Source organism: Dermacentor andersoni, chromosome 4, assembly GCF_023375885.2.
Source record: "Dermacentor andersoni chromosome 4, qqDerAnde1_hic_scaffold, whole genome shotgun sequence".
Taxonomy (NCBI): domain Eukaryota; kingdom Metazoa; phylum Arthropoda; class Arachnida; order Ixodida; family Ixodidae; genus Dermacentor; species Dermacentor andersoni.
The window spans coordinates 195,364,866-195,370,009 of record NC_092817.1 but is presented as its reverse complement, the minus strand read 5'-3'; the positions used below and the strand labels follow the sequence as shown (position 1 = coordinate 195,370,009).

At 44.7% G+C, this 5,144-nt stretch overlaps 1 long non-coding RNA gene across 1 annotated transcript; it reads left to right on the top strand.

The window, feature by feature from the left end:
* The first annotated feature begins 394 nt into the window (after window positions 1-394).
* LOC129384722 (uncharacterized) lies at window positions 395-1,839 on the top strand. Its single transcript, XR_008612377.2, has 2 exons — window positions 395-510; window positions 1,500-1,839. It is a non-coding gene; the product is annotated as an uncharacterized lncRNA (long non-coding RNA).
* Window positions 1,840-5,144: the final 3,305 nt, after the last annotated feature.

Sequence of the window (5,144 nt, the reverse complement as noted above, 5' to 3'; positions counted from 1 at the left end):
AGCAACAGACTTCTTCGTGAAGGATAGCTGGAGGAATGGTGCATACGCTGAGCATTGTTTGTTTTTGCATCCGGAAACGGTGACCGAAACCCGAATCACCAAGAAAGTGTCTACGTAGTGGAGAAATCGCTATTGCTAAAAAAAAAAAACCCTTTCACTTCTTTTCTGGCTCACTGATAGTCGGTGGACATTCGTAGAACCAGTATTTCAGGAATGTGAGGTAACAACTGACGTATAGTGATGGCCACTATGGATGCCGCATTCGCAAAGTGGGAAACGCCCCTTCTACCCCCATGCGAGAGCCGCCTTGGCGCTCGGCGACCATCATCTCACGTGTCTGGGGTCGCCGAGTGAAAGGGACTTTCCCGGTCGATCGCAGCGTCTCAATCAGAAAGCGTCAACGCGAAGGACGCGTTGGCACGAGGACAGGAAGCGCGCTATATAAACGGGCCCGTTGGTCGTCAGGCAACACAGAACCATCCTTTCTGCAAGTGCGCACAGAAGCCACCGGTGAGTGCTCTATAATTCTAGCTGCTTCTCCTTGGGGCACTGGAGGCTCGATTAACTTGTACTGCTTCGTATTTGTTTTGCGTGGAGCCTCCTCCATTCTTGACTCGGCGGTTGTGAAACTTAGTTGATAGGTGGAAGTAGTTAGCACTGACACGTGACACTTTCGCATGCAGCAACACTGTACGCTGGGACCGAAAAAAGTTTGTGTTCACACGGAAATCGATTTGCTAACGCAAATTTCATTTCGCTGCGCTTGTTATAGTAGTGTGGCTATCTCGGCCGAGAAGCAGACACTGGTTCTTGTATTTATCGCTAGGATATCTTAGATGCTAGATGACCTCTGTGGTCATTTGTGTTACATGCAAAATAACAAAATTAGTGCTTTAAAAAGTGCAGAATAAAATTGCGACTCAATTATCTCAAAACATGATTTGACTGAAAATTGGTGTAAGAACAAGCGTGAGCTTCCAGGAAACATCTGTATCGAGATTGTGTCGTGCAACTTTTTATCTGCTTGTGCTTGATTTTACAAATTTATTTACCGACTACGTACTTGTATCATAACTTACCTTCATCTGTAAACGTCTGAATTCTTCATGTGCGCATCAATGTTCAATTAAAGAGCCATTATAAAAAGACGAAAAAACGGACACTTTCCCACACTTAGACCTCAAAATATTAGAAGAATGGATTCTACACATCGTAAAACTTCGTTGTTGCTCTATACTTGCGGCCAGCCGTTAAATAGACAACTATACAAAGCTGCCCCAGAACGAATACTTGAGGTTCAAGCAAAGGTAAAAATAATCAAAATAGGAATGAAGAAGATGTGACGAATCCTTATACGCCTCGTTATTAAAGTACCTTCGTCAGTACTGGCGCTAACACGCCCGCCTACCCCCCGTTCGCAGAAAACGTTTTAAGGCGTAATGGGCTACAGTTTCGGAGGTTTCAAGTGATGCCTGATGTGTGCCGCATTTGCGTTGCAGTTGACCACAGTCATGATTGCCGTGAGCAGCAAATCCTTCCTTCTCGCCCTCCTGGTGTTGGCTGTCGTCTGCAGTCTTGCAGCCGCCCAGTTCGGCTTCGGCCGCGGCTTCGGAAGGGGCTATGGCGGCTACGGTGGCTACGGCCGCGGCTTGGGAGGGTACGGCCGCGGCTTCGGTGGATACGGCCGTGGGTTCGGAGGCTATGGACGCGGCTTCTACGGCTGAGCCCCGATTGCAGAAGCATGATTGAGGACACGGAAACGCCCCAGAACAGCGGAGGCGCAGCTAGATTATTCAAGACAAAGAACGGAGCAATAAATAATATATTTTGGCCAAGGGAGTTTTATTCTTCAAGTTCTTCATCGAGTGAACCTTGGTTGCGCCTATCAGCTGAAAGAAAATCACCTTAGATCCTCTCACCCAGGCATAAGTTCGCCTCCTGATTGGCAGCTGCCTCACACTGACCTGTCAGAGCAGACAGCGACAATGAAGTGACGGTGGAATAAATAACGAAAGCAGGTTGCCGAAAACAAAGCTTGATGGTCAGTAACGCTGCATCTAGAAGGCTTTGCATACCAACGGATGAGTAGCTATACAACGTAGTTACCAGCGGGAAGTTATGCAACGCAGCTCTGTTGCGGTGTTATACCTGCAAGTCCGCTTCGGCGAAGTTGCGAAAAACTGATCCCAGCTCAGCAGGCTTTGCCACATTAACCGTGCGCTCGAATACTGGCCGAATTGACGTCGACTGACGTAATAAGCAGAGGTTTCTTAGCGTAATGCAAGATATGAAAAAAGTTGATGATAAATAGGAAAAATATAACTATGCAAAAACTAAACTGTGCTTTCAGCACAGAGGTATGACGCTGAATGACAGGACGGCAGGACAGGATGCCGAGAAAAGGAAAACGTAGTATATATTCTGCTGATGATATTACGGAATGTTCAAGGACTTGGTGTGCACGGTTTTCGTAAACCACGAGCGCATAAATGTGAGCTGGAATGATGTTTTATCCTGTCGTGGGTCTGACCAGCGTTATGATGATTAGATATGACTGCTTGGTGAATGCTAATTGACCACATATGAAAATTTAATTTCCTGGAAACAGTCAACTAGGAGCAGCCTCTTGAGAATACACGCGAACATAAGGCACAGATATCTTTTACAAGTCAAGGAGAGAGATATTCTATGTCGTTCATTGTAAATGAAGCGCATAATCAGTTTTTGAACAGCTGTGACAGCTGCAACTTCTTACGGATGTCTTATTACAATGTTTTTGATAAGCCTTCACGTAATCTCGGAGTTATTATTTTTCAATACAGTTGCACAGAAACCCTTGGTAGAAGAATACTGAGCTATTCGACCACAATGCGCATAGTGAAATTATACTAAATAAATATTATACCAGTATTTGGTACTCTTTTAGAGGTCTTGCGTTTGGAAGAAACTGTTATACGTCGTAAAACTGCAGGGGTATATATTTATTGTTGAGCTTTTGAGGCGTTTTCACCACCGCAGCAGCTCTAACAATAATAACCAATGAAAGTTACTGTTGACAGTATGTTTATGGTCCTAACCTTTCAGAGCTCTTTGAAGCTCTAGCACCAAAAGCCGACAAGAGTACGTGCAAGAATACAGAATTTGACTCTTGTAGGTGAATTTAGGTTACGCTATAATTCGATGAAGTTGTTACGCATGAGATGAATTTATTTACAGTATGATCGAGTAGCGTAGAGAAGAGATTGCAAGCAGTCAGGCATTCTCTAATATCCTCTTCTGGGGCTCCTCCGCGCAGCGTAACGTCTTCCTCCGACGCAGACGAAGCTCGCCGAGCGAGTCAGGAAACCATGTGAGTGGTACTTCTTGATTAGGGAACCCTATGATGGTCCTGCTTCAGATGGACCAGACGAACCACTTGAGTCTCACGCGACCGGTGATTAAAGATGGTCACGTTTGTTATGACGCAGTTGATGCCACTTAATCGGTTGAGTATCACGAAGGGACAGCTGTACGTTGAGAAAAATTTGCGATAGAAGCCTTTCTTCAGTAGACGTGTTAGAATGTGGTCGCCTGGAGCGAAGGTGACGTGTATATGCCGGGAAAAACACGGGGAAGGCGGCAGAAGGAAATTCAAGACGACGAGCAAAACGAGAACAAGGTAAAAGCGGGGGCCAATGTTTCGGCAAGTGGACTTGTCTTTTTCAAGGAGACATATGCATTCCTCGGTATAGATAGCGTTCTTCTAAAGGGGGAGGGACCAAGCCGGGTGGACGAGGCAGCGACCGAGGGTGTGTTAGCGCCGAGGGTGTAGACTTGACTGGAAAACTTTATTATGGTCCTGCATGGTCATAATAAATAATAAATAAATATTCATAAATACTGCTACTACTACTGCTACTACGACTACTACTACTACTACTACTAATAATAATAATAATAATAATAATAATATCTTTATTGCCATAACAAGTACACATAGTTATCATCAGGCCTGTCTAAGCCTACAAGGACTTGTGCGACACGGCCCTGAAGATTGGCAATGCAATACATTAAAATAGGAAAACAATCACATAACGAAAAATAACGCTGTTAAGTTAAGCGCACGACATTATATTTGGCTACGCAAATGTATTAGAGCAGTACATAGAGCTCAAGCTTACGTAAAACGAACAAACAAACACACAAAATGCGAGAATTCAAATATTTGAAACAATTTCCACATAAATGTTACACTAGGTAAGAAAGCACAGCTAATGTGAATATTGAACATGATTAACCTACAGAACACGGATCATCTTTTTCGAACTTGCTGTGAACCCGCCGTGGTTGCTCAGTGGCTATGGTGTTAGGCTGCTGAGCACGAGGTCGCGGGATTGAATCCCGGCCACGGCGGCCGCATCTCGAGTGGGGCGGAATGCGAAAACACCCGCGTACTTAGATTTAGGTGCACGGTAAGAAACCCCAGGTGGTCGAAATTTCTGGAGTCCTCCACTCCGACGTACCTCATAATCAGAAAGTGGTTTTGGCACGTAAAACCCCATAATTTTGAACTTGCTGTGAAAGTGTGCCACTGGTAGATTGTTATACAGATTAGCAACGTACACACATCGCCGGGCCTCACCGTATGTCGTTGTGGAAGGAGGTACGGTGAAACGCAAACCCAAACGGAGCATGCGCGCAGGTTTATGCTCAGCTTTGAAATCCGAGTCCTAAAAATGACGTAACAGCACTGTTTGAACAAACAACGTGTTTCGATATGAAAGAAGAGGCGAGTTATATGCTACATATTGGAGCACATTTTTTAAAGAGCGTTCACCCGGCTCCCAACGCGCAGAACAGAAGGCAAAAATTGTGATGTCATACCTCAATATTCTGTACGCAACAGCTTGCACAATTGTTTTTTTGACCGAAAAAGGAACTGTATTTTTACAGTCATAAAGTACCAAGGCAACACTTCGGAGTTTACTACATAAATGCGCTAAATGCGTTTCCCGCGACAGGCTTGAGTAAAAAAATACACCCATGTACTTTATTGACTGCGTATACTCCACTGGAGTACAACTACATGGCGAACAAATCTTGTTGTGCAAATCAATATACGGATCTGTCGACGTCACCTTCAAGCAATTTCTGAAACAAATCGG